The sequence below is a fragment of the Phyllobates terribilis genome, unplaced genomic scaffold, assembly GCF_046119375.1.
Source record: "Phyllobates terribilis strain yellow unplaced genomic scaffold, ASM4611937v1 Scaffold_51__1_contigs__length_9155689, whole genome shotgun sequence".
Classification (NCBI taxonomy): domain Eukaryota; kingdom Metazoa; phylum Chordata; class Amphibia; order Anura; family Dendrobatidae; genus Phyllobates; species Phyllobates terribilis.
The window spans coordinates 5,186,319-5,198,980 of record NW_027362811.1 but is presented as its reverse complement, the minus strand read 5'-3'; positions in this window follow the sequence as shown (position 1 = coordinate 5,198,980).

The following is a 12,662-nucleotide window of genomic DNA, read 5'->3' as shown; positions in this document are numbered from 1 at the left end:
TATTGATCCCCAGACAGACATTCCTTAGTACAAAAAACAGAGGCACGCATCCCTGCTTGGGATGTGCGCAATGTAATAATGTTATCAGAGGAGAATATTTCTGCCACCCCCATACTGGGAAGAGATTTAATATAAAAGGTTTTTTAACTTGTAAATCTACCAATGTCGTCTATTTAATTAAATGCCCCTGTGGTTCTACTTATATAGGCGAGACTACACAGGCTGTCGGTGTACGTATTAACAAGCATAAATCTACTATTAGATGCTGCGATGTCACACTCCCGCTGCCATTACATTTCAAAGAAAGAAAACACTCTGTGGCACAATTAAAATACCAAGTAATTGAGGAAATTCAAACACCTAGAAGAGGGGGAAGCCTCAAAAAACTTCTTTTGAAGACAGAGGCATATTGGATCTTTACACTTAATAGTTTATTTGCTAATGGTCTGAACAGGGACTATAATGTAAGTCAAATTTTCTAAAATTTCTATTCTTTTTCCTCCTTTTTAGACTATTCAAAATCAATGAACATTTTTTCTAGATATTACAATATTGGATGAGGTCAATGAAAAAGCAATCTGCAGATATGGCTATATTCTGCAGTAGTGTAACATATTATTTGGGGTATGAAATTATGTGTTTCTGAGACTTTTTATTTTTTATTACCTTGAGCTAATTTATCCTTACAATAGGATCAATGGCAGGAATGATCATAGACATGATTTGATAGAAATATCATAGATGGTGATGTTATCAGTGCGATATGATTTTACATGGAATGATTTTGTTATTGGTGCCATTCTACAAGATCAGTTTTTTCATATATTGAATTTAGAGAACATTATAGGGTTAATAAAAAAAAATTCAGCTAGATGTAGATGTTTGCAAAAAATTCTTCATGAAACAATGGTGATACGATTGTACATGATATGATTTGATTATTGGTATTATGAAAAGGCGATCTGTGGATATGGCTATATTCTGCAGTAGTGTGATATATTATTTGGGGTATGAAGTTATATGTTTTTGAGATTTTTTACTTTCTATCATCTTGAGTTAATTTATCCTTACAATAGGACCAATAGTAGAATGATTATTAACATGATTTGATAGAAATATTATGGATGGTGATATTATAATTGTGATATGATTCTATATAGAAAGATTTTGTTATTGGTGCCTATACATAGAGATCAGTCTTTTTATATATTGAATCCAGAGAGCATTATAAGGTGAATAATAAAAAAGTCTTCAGCAAGATATGACGTTTATATAAGAAATTCTTCATGCAACAATCGTGGTCTGCGATGTTGCAGTTGGGATATAATTATATATGACATGATTTTATTATTGTACTGTTTTAAAGATTAGTGTCAATATGTTGGGGCACCACTACTTGAACAGATGTCTCTCCATGCAACGTTGTTACTGACCTACCAGCCATACAGGCACACTTGAGAGGCTAATAGGAAGCTGATCAATGGTGATCATAATGGTCATTTCTTACATTTAGATTGCATCTAAATATATGGCACATACAGTACAGACCAAAAGTTTGGACACACTTTCTCTTTTAAAGATTTTTCTGTATTTTCTTGACGAAAATTGTACATTCACACTGAAGGTATCAAAACTATGAATTAACACATGTGGAATTATGTACTTAACAAAAAAGTGTGAAACAACTGAAAATATGTCTTATAGTCTAGGTTCTTCAAAGTAGCCACCTTTTGCTTTGATGACTGCTTTGCACACTCTTGGCATTCTCTTGATGAGCTTCAAGAGGTAGTCACCGGAAATGGTCTTCACCTCACAGGTGTGCCCTGTCAGGTTTAATAAGTGGGATTTCTTGTGTGCGGCGTGCGTCCCTGCTTCTAGCTGCCCCCCCCCCCTGCCCCACGGTGGGTACGCCCATGGGTGCTGCCATATTGAAGTCAGGATTTTGTGGGTCAATAACTGCTTAGAATTCACCACAGCAGTGGTCCAATATACACCCTTTGGATGTATGATAATTGAATCAACAAGCTTTTAATATTTTAATCTTATTAATAAAAGTAAAATTTTATTCACGCACCTTTTCTCTTAATACCCCTCCTTGTTTCTAATAGTTATATAATCGGTGGTGACCACCTGTGTGAATATTGTCCACTGTTTGAATCAGAAATTTACATAACTTGAAAACAATGAGAGACAGGGGGCACCCTTGTCTTGTACCTCTGTGCAACAAAAATCGATTACCATAGAGCCATTCGCTCTTATTTTGGTCTTTGAGTCCGAATAAAGCATTTGCACCCATTATATAAATTTGTCCATCTGCCGGAATGTAGCTCACAAATATTGCCATTCTACACTGTCAAAGGCCTTAGCAGCGTCCAAAGACAGGATCCCCCTCTGACCAATATTATCAGCCCTTGCTTGTATATTAATATAAAGCCTTCTGAGATTGATCGTGGTGGACATATCAGGCATAAACTCAGACTAATCAGGGTGTATTATTGAGATTACTTTTGAGAGTCTGTTAGCAAGAAGTTTGACGTCTACTGTTAAAAGAAAGATGAGTCTATAGGATGCCAGCAAGCTGGGGTCTTTGCCTTGTTTAGGTGTGAAGCCCAGCTGTGCTTGGCATCACAGATCCTAGAAGGGTGTATTGAAAGATTCCTCCACAAGAGGCCCCCATAACCATTCACACATCTCCACCTTCCACCTCAGACCACTAGAGGGAGCTCGTTAGGGAGATATATAAGGGAAGGCAGAGCCAGGTAGCAGTCAGTCTATTATGGTTTAGCAGTGAGTCCAGTGCAGTCTGAGATGAGTTACCTCAGAGGACAAAAGCCTGTTCCAGCTCCTGCATTCTATCCAGCAGTGGAGCTTATCCAGATCAAGACTCAGGTGTAGCTCAGTGAGGTGAGCTGTAGGTGTGCTGGCGCCATAAGATCGGTGAACCGCGGCACGCTGCCGTTTGTGTGAGTGGCCTATTGAGGGCTCGAGTAGGCCGAAGGCAAAGGAGTAGAGAGTTAGTACATAGGGGGCAGAGGAGCTTAACTAGCTCACCCCAGAAGGAGAATCAGTTACCGGACACCGGGTCCGAAGCTTGCCGGGATCTCCACGACCCAGTAAGATAAACCGGAATCCCTGGAGAACTACAGGTCCCAGGATCGCTAAAGTGCTGATACGTACCAGAGCCAGGAGACACATAGGCCCCGTAAGTCGGGAGCGTGCACTCCAAGAGAAGGCCCTACCACAAGGTCAGCCAGCGCAGGACAGAGACAAAGTTAGGCCTAGCTCCAGGCAGGTCAGAAACTTATTATGCAGAAGCCAGAACCAGGAGGCCCAAAACCTGCTCATTGGGGAAGATCCGGACATACACCCTTCACCCTACAGTGCTCCGGGGAGTGCCTGAAATTCCACCAGTAAAAGGTACTGAAGTGACTATCGTGTCCGTCCCTGTTCTTGCTCTGGCCCGGCGCTAAGATGTCCGTCGAGCAGCAGAACGCCGACCTACCGCGCCTGATAATGGACAGGCGGAAGCCGCCGCTCCACCAGCAGCGCCTGTAACACCTGTGATTCCTATGACTTTACCGTACATTCCTGGAGCAAAGTGGCTCCCCCAGAACAACGGCAAACCAGATACCCTGTCTGGATTTAAGCGGAAGATATGTGGTATTTTGGACATGTACTCTATGACCGGCAAACAAAGAGCCGCCGTTGTATTAGGACAGCTGACCGGTGCTGCGGAGTGGGAAGTGGAAACATGGTCGGCCGCAGACCGGGAGACAGTGTCCGCAATATTCCAAAAACTACAGACTGTATTTGAGGACCTTACTGAGGCGGACCTCCGGATGAGGTTCTACAGCTGCTCCCAACAACCAGAGGACAATGTTCGGGACTACGCCTGGCGTCTCCAAGGGGCCCTGCGGGCTCTAAACCAGGTTAGTCCGACCAGCTTTGAGAATGAGAACCGAATGCTGAAGGAACAGTTTGTCCGGGGACTGAGGTCTCCAGAGGAGAGCAGGACTGTGCGTTGGTGGTCCCTGGATCATCCAGATGCCACCTTTGACAATCTCAAGGACATGGCCATAAAAGGACTGCAGCCCCTGGAAACAAATGCCATCCAATGTTACCAGGGTGGGGCTACCCCAGAGCCTGCAACACCCACCTTTTCCCCAGTGACTGCTGAAGCTAAGGTTCCAGCAACGTCCCCTAAAGAACTGGACAGTCTGCGCTCTGAGGTGCGTCAGTTGAGCAAAACCCTGACCACAGTGCTGAGTGCTCTGCAGCTGTGGACGGAGCCTGAGGAAGGAGGGAAGATCCTGCTAGCCGACAGTCCTGAGGATGTCCCCTGGATGCGGAGGAGGAGGAGGCCAACACCGCCCTCGCCGAGGACCAGTGACCAACGCCGTCCACCAAGGGAACCAATCTGCTACCGATGCCGTAAGACCGGACATATCGCCCTGAATTGTCCTTTAAACGAGAAAACCCTGGGTCCGAGGGCCGCCACCCAGCAGTAAACTCACCAGGCCCATCAGACTGGTACAACAGGTTCGTCGGAGGAAGACCTTTCCTGTCCATTGTGGTGGACGGGATCCCGAAGCATGCCCTGCTGGACACAGGATCTCAGGTAACCATCATGCCTGAAGTACTCTACAAGAGGTACTGGTCCATGGACGATCTGCATCCGCCAGCTCCAAATTTGTCTGTATATGCATCAAATGGACTCCCCCTTAACCTACTCGGGGTTAAGAATGTGACTGTAAAGGTGGGGAGAGTGGAGCTGAAGGACCAGGGACTAATTGTAGTGGAGACTAACCCTGATGACAGCAACCCATATATGGTACTAGGCACTAATGTTGTTGGTAACTGTTTGGGAGAGGTTGTGTTCTTGCTCCAACAGATCGCTGACACTGCCAGACCGAGACAGAGGAGGGCGCTGCAGAGAGAGATTCGCGTCCTGATGTATCAACAGCAAGTACAGTTAACAGATGGTGAAATCGGTAACGTGAGGGTAACAGACCCAATACCCATTGTCGTCCCCCCAATGAGTGAAATGCTCATCTGGTGTAGAGCTGCCATAGGTCTTAGAGGACAGAGCTACCAGGCGGTAGTAGAACCCCTTTGCTCTGAGCACAGACCCACGCTCTTAACCGCCAGGGGGGTGGTAGATGTACGTAATGGGAGGGTGCCTGTCCGTCTTCTTAACCTAGTGGAAGATTAGGTTAAACTGCCACGTTATGCCACTGTTGCTAAATTACATGCTGTCAATAATAACTGTATCCATGAGGCGGAGTCCTTAACTTCACCAGAAGAAGTGGAGGATGATGACCTTGCAACCCAGGTGGAGGATTGGTGTCAGCAGCTCCATGTTGGGACAGACACCACTCCTGCCCATCAGAAACAGGGTGTACACCGGGTGGTTCAAGAATACTCACAGGTGTTCAGTAAACATCCACTAGACTTCGGGAGGGTTAAGGGGGTTCAACATCATATCCCCACAGGCAACCATTCCCCAATTAAAGAACGTTATAGGCCTATACCCCCAGCTCACTACCAGAAGGCAAAAGAAATGCTGCATGACATGAGGAAGGCGGGAGTGATTAGGGATAGTTGTAGTCCCTGGGCGGCTCCCCTAGTGCTGGTTAGGAAAAAAGACGGGAGCATGAGAATGTGTTTAGATTACCGTCAAGTGAATCGCATTACACATAAGGATGCATACCCTTTGCCACGCATAGAGGAGTCCCTAGCTGCCTTAAAGTCTGCAAATTACTTTTCTACCTTTGACCTCACTAGTGGTTACTGGCAGGTCGCTGTGGCTGAGGAGGATCGGGAGAAGACGGCCTTCACTACCCCGATGGGACTCTGCGAGTTCAATAGCATGCCGTTTGGACTCTGCAATGCCCCCGGAACGTTCCAAAGATTGATGGAGTGCTGCCTGGGACACCGCAATTTTGAGACTGTGTTACTTTACCTGGACAATGTAATTGTGTACTCCAGAACGTACGAGGACCACTTGAAGCACCTGGCAGAGGTATTTGAATCACTGTCCCGGTACGGGATGAAGTTGAAGCCCTCAAAGTGCCACCTGCTCAAGAAGAAGGTACAGTACCTGGGACACATTGTCAGTCCGGAGGGGGTAGCACCAGACCCGGAGAAAGTCACAGCCATCCAGAAGTGGCCGGAGCCAAAGAACCTCAAGGATGTGCGTCAGTTCTTGGGACTAATAGGATACTACCGGAGGTTCGTAAAGGACTACACTAAGAAGGCAGCTCCTCTGCAAGACCTCCTGGTAGGGCAGTCCCCCAAAGGCAAAAACCCTCCATTCCATTGGGGTAAAGAACAGGCTGAATCATTTCAAGAGATGAAGGAGATCCTGACAGGTGATGAGATCCTAGCCTACCCTGACTACAGCCAACCGTTCCTGCTGTATACAGATGCCAGCAATGAAGGCCTGGGCGCTGTCTTAAGTCAGAAGCAGAATGGGCAAGAGAAAGTCATCGCGTACGCAAGCAGGAAGCTCCGTCCGACTGAGAGGAACCCAGAGAACTATAGCAGCTTCAAGTTGGAGTTCCTGGCCTTGGTCTGGGCCATCACTGAAAGGTTCAAGCACTATCTGGCTTCCAGCAAGTTCATTGCCTTTACTGATAACAACCCCTTGACCCATCTTGAAACAGCTAAGTTGGGGGCTCTGGAACAGAGATGGATGGCTCGGCTGTCAAACTACCAATTTACAATTAAATACCGGGCGGGCCGCAAGAACGCCAACGCCGATGCCCTGTCTAGGATGCCTCACCAGTCAGACATGGAGGAAGAAGTGGATGACCTGGAAGAGATAGAGCTACCTGCCTTTCATCGGAATGGAATAATCCATGAGCAGAGAGTCTCCAGGAAGCAGCGTGGAAAGACGTTAAACCCCCTTCCTCACCACAGCTGGAAAGAGACCCAGGACAGCGACCCGGTTGTTAGCCACATTAAACAGCTGATAACCCAAGAAGGTGCCTCCCATAAAGGGAAGATTGTTCATGTACTGCTTACGTTTACTATTGTTACTGTTATAAAATGTACTTCAGCTCGGGAGTGCTGAGCTTAACTAGGGGGGAATGTGAAGCCCAGCTGTGCTTGGCATCACAGATCCTAGAAGGGTGTATTGAAGGATTCCTCCACAAGAGGCCCCCATAACCATTCACACATCTCCACCTTCCACCTCAGACCACTAGAGGGAGCTCCTTAGGGAGATATATAAGGGAAGGCAGAGCCAGGCAGCAGTTAGTCTAAGTCTGTCAGAGTCTGGTTAGCAGTGAGTCTAGTGCAGTCTGAGACGTGTTACCTCAGAGGACAAAAGCCTGTTCCAGCTCCTGCATTCTACCCTGCAGTGGAGCTTATCCAGTTCTAGACTCGGTTGCAGCTCAGTGAGGTGAGATGTAGGTGTGCCAGCGCCATAAGATCGGTGAACCACGGCACGCTGCCGTTTGTGTGAGTGGCCTATTGAGGGCTCGAGTAGGCTGAAGGCAAAGGAGTAGAGAGTTAGTACATAGGGGGCAGAGGAGCTTAACTAGCTCACCCCAGAAGGAGAATCAGTTACCGGACACCGGGTCCGAAGCTTGCCGGGATCTCCACGACCCAGTAAGATAAACCGGAATCCCTGGAGAACTACAGGTCCCAGGATCACTAAAGTGCTGATACGTACCAGAGCCAGGAGACACATAGGCCCCGTAAGTCGGGAGCGTGCACTCCAAGAGAAGGCCCTACCACAAGGTCAGCCAGCGCAGGACAGAGACAAAGTTAGGCCTAGCTCCAGGCAGGTCAGAAACTTACTACGCAGAGGCAAGAAACAGGAGGCCCAAAACCTGCTCATTGGGGAGGATCCTGACATACACCCTACACCCTACACCGCTCCGGGGAGTGCCTGAAATTCCACCAGTAAAAGGTACTGAAGTGACTATCGTGTCCGTCCCTGTTCTTGCTCTGGCCCGGCGTAGTCTCCTTGTCCTGCATCCCTGGTCCTATACTGCCCTGAGGCCCAGCTCTACCTGTGGAGAGCTATACCATCAAGCTGCCTTATCATCAGCCTCAGTGGACTGCACAGCGCTGGTGATCCTCACCAGAAACCACAGGTGGCGTCACGAACTCTTTCTTTTATAAACTTTACAAATATCAACCCCTTTTTAGGAGAGACCCCAGGGTACGGGCCCGGGAGCCGACCACCGCGACATCCCTAAAGGCCAAAGGCCCGGGTACCAAGTTATCGCCACTTCCCCTGGGTGCTACATCTCTAATACTGTAATTATGGCTTCATGCATGGATGTGGCAATGATCCTCCTTCGAATTGTATACCTCCAATAATACTGGTAGTAATACTTCCTTATATCTCTTATATACTTCCACTGGAAGACCGTCCATTCCCGGTGCTTTATCGTTGGCCATTGAGCTCAGTGCCCATTCTAACTCTTCTATATCAAGTAGTTCATCTAATAAATTCTGAGAGTCTAAGGAAAGGAGCGGGAGCTGAACCTTATCTAGGAAGGTCAGGGTCTGTTCTTCTGAGGGTTGAACCTGAGAAGTATACAGCTTTGCATAGTATTCCTCCAACACTTTCAGTATGTCCACTGTGGACTGTACACGTTACCCTCCCTAGTCTCCAGACTGGATATACAGGCCGAGTCCCTCTGGGCGGCAGCTATCACAGATATAAGTGACCTGCTTTTCCCCTTCTTCACATTATTGCACCTTGTGAAGCAGCTTCTTCCTTCCTGCAGCTGCAATGTTCCCTGATTCAGCAGGTCCTGAGCTGCTTTCTGTTTTGCGCAGCCGGCGTTGGATCTGTAATCATCGCACTCTCTGCATCTCCCAATTCCTGAAACACCAATCGACCCCGCTGCTTAGTCCGGGATTTACCTGCTGAGATTTCTGTTATAAATATTCCTTTAAGGTCGGCCTCCATGGCTTCCCATACATATAAAAAATAAGTTGTATTTTTATTAATCACAAGATATTCCTTTATATCCCCTTCAATTTTCCCCTTAAGATCTATAACTTGCAACCAAAAGGGTTTTAATTTCCCTGTGGGTCTGTACTGCATTGGGAGATTAAGTTTAGGGAGACACAGAGGAGAATGATGGGATAGCGCTCTGGGCAGGAGCTGGAGTCAGATATAAGACCCTGCATCAGATCATTTCCAAGAGCCAAATCCATTCTCCACAATAAGGAGAATGTGGACGGAGAGCAGGAGTATTGGTATACATTAGGATGACGGACTCTCCAAAGAGCAATTATGACTGTCTCCTTAAGTGACCAAAAGGGGCACAATTGCCTATTACCCTCTCAGCTTCATGTCTCCCTCTATCCCAGTGAGAGTCCGGTATATTATTGAAGTCCTCTATTATAATATAGGGGGGTGTGCGAGAAGCCGGAAATAATGGTGAGAATTATATGTATGATTCTCCTGGAATATGGGGGTGACATGCAGATAGATTATTAATAGAGATTTAGTAATAACTTACAGAACAAATACACGTACTGACCCTCCGCATCTATTATCACTTTAAGATGCTCACATTGGGAGTGTCTTAAAGGGAAGGAGCCACGATTTTTTAATTTTGTATTAATAATTATTGATTATATAATCAATTATTTTTAATACAAAATTAAATGTACCAATTTATTAGTTTTTTTTATTGATACATTTTTATTTCAGCCACTGGGGGCTGCCATTTTAATTTGGTGGGGGTGTAAGTGTCTGAGCAGGACAGTAACACACACATGAAGATGGGGTCCATACACGCCGGGAGGAGGATGATGGGGGCCATGCACACCTAGAGGAGGATGATGGGGGCCATGCACACCTAGAGGAGGATGATGGGGGCCATGCACGCCGGGAGGAAGAGGATGGAGGCCATACATGCTGGGAGGAGTATGGGGGCCATGCATGCCGGGAGGATGATGATGGGGGTCATGCACACAGGTAGGAGGAAAATGGAGGCCATACACGAAGGGAGCAGGATTGGGGTCATACACGCCGGGAGGAGGATGGGGGCCATACACACAGGTAGGAGGAAAATGGAGGCCATACACGCAGGGAGCAGGATTGGGGTCATACACGCCGGGAGGAGGATGGGGGCCATACACACAGGGAGGAGAAGGATGGGGGCCATACACGCAGGTAGGAGGAGAATGGGGGCCATACACGCCGGTAGGAGGAGGATGGGGACCATACACACAGGAGGAGAATGGGGGCCATACACACAGGGAGGCGGAGGATGGGGACCATACACGCCGGGAGGAGGAGGATGGGGACCATACACGCTGGGAGGAGGAGGATGGGGACCATACACGCCGGGAGGAGGAGGATGGGGACCATACACACAGGTAGGAGGAGAATGGGGGCCATACACACATGGAGGAGGAGGATGGGAGCCATACACACATGGAGGATGATGGTGGCCATACACACAGGGAGGTGGATGATGGGGTCATACACACCAGGATGCACTTTATGGGACACATTCTACTGTGGGGCACTATATGACACCATTACACTGTGGAGCAATATGTGAGGCACATTATAGTATGCTGCACTGTATGGAGCCATTATAGTGTAGCGCACTAACAGGGGTGGATTAAGAGTAGCAAGGGCCCCGGGCAGTTTAGAAGGCGCGGGCCCCCCCCCCACCTTATTTATCACGTGACATGTCACATGATCCCCTGTGATAGATCATGTGATAGTTCACGGGAAATTAATTTGGCACAATATTAATTGTGCTGCCTCATCTGAGAGCAGCACAATATTGGGGCAGATACCCTGATTCCAGCGATGTGTCACTTTTTCAGCTGCTTGTTGTCATTTTGAGAAAATCACCGTTTCATCTGCTGCAGATCTAGCAGCTCTCTGAATGCTGCGCTCTGTATAGCCCCACCCACACCACTGATTGGCAGCTTTCTGCCCATGCTCAGTGTACACAGAAACCTACTGATCAGTGATGGGGGTGGGGTCCTACAGAACTTACTAGTCATCTAGTGATAATTACCTTCTGACAAATCAATGATTTTATCAAAACAACACTAAGCAGCCCAGTAAGTGACACATTACTGGAATCAGTGCCTCTAACCCTACATTATGCTGCTCTCAGATAGGTGGCAAAAACCTGATGGCAGATTCCCTTTAAAGGAGCTGTAAAGACAAAAAAGTTTGTATTAAAAAAAATACAAGCCATTTGTGAAATTAACTTTTTTTCATTGTTAATTCACATTAGACTGTATCTTCAACACTTTTGTCAGTAGGTCTTATTACAGACTCTGAATAGGGCAGCTCTCTCCCTCTCCCTCAGCAGAAAGTCACAGCATGGTTAAAAAATGGGATCTTTTATGATTTTCTCATAATAAATAAAAAAGGACATGCAAGTCCTCCAAACTATTATCCGTTTCTCTATAGAGGAGGTCCTAAATCTTTCTTGTTCTTTAGTTGATCACATGTCAAAAAGGCAAAGCATTTACTATGAACTCGCCTAAAAAAATATACACTGGGAGAGTAATATCATCATCTGCATGTAAATATTCCTCGACTCTAAGGGCTCGCTCACACTGTCGTATAACACGGCCGAATGCTATGTGATGTTTTATCGGATAGGACTCGGCCCTATGTTATACTATGGGACAGTGCAGATCTGCGATTATCGGCATGAGAAAATAATCTCATTCGATATTCGGACCATGTGCACCCATACAAGTCTATGGGTGCACGTAAAACATTAGACTGCACTCGGATGTCATCCAAGTGCCGTCTGATGAACACTCACAGAGACTATGGAGAAGATGGAGAAAGTAAGTTCTCCATCTTCTCCATATCTGTGCTGCGAGAGAATCGGATCACACTCAGTTGAAGCTCTGACAGAGTTTGAGCCGAGTGTCATTAGCATAATTGGCCTTATTCTCTTGCATGAGAGAATATATGGCTTAGTGAGTGGACCCTAAAACTGAATAGTAGTGACGGACAGGCACCTCACAAGCGGGATCCATGTAGCTCTCAGATGTCATGTAGGTAGGGCTTCATTCCATGGGGTAGGGCTTAATTTCAAGGTATATATAAAAAAAAAATGGACTTCAAATAAAAATTAAATGAACACAAAAAGCACTAACTGAATTATTTTTTTCGTATTTATGTTTGCAGCCCCTTTAAAAACCCTTTGAGGACCAAGGCACATATATGTCCCATAGTTTTAAACTGGAAAAAAATTTGATTGAATAAAATTTAAGGTCCTCCAAAGTTTTAAGTAGGTCATAAATTCATATGAATACTTGCTCATACAATTGCACATGCCATAAGATGAAGAGGAACAGAATCAAAAATATGACATTAAGTGGAGCACTTACAGGTATTCAAGGTGAAAGAGACCAGCAAAGGCATTCTCTCGAATGACAGTAAATGAGTTAGAATTCAGCAAGCTGAAAATGAAGACAGCAGGTTAGAAGCGAACCAGACTTTATGGTGCTCAGAATTAGTCAAGCAGAATTTATTGACTGCTCTTGCAAAGCACTGAGACTCCCGCGGTGTATAGATGGCGCCGTGCGGCCTCCCGCTGTGTATAGATGGCGCCGTGTGGCCTCCTGCTGTGTATAGATGGCTACGTGCAGCCTCCTGTTGTGTATAGATGGCGCCGTGCGGCCTCCTGCTGTAT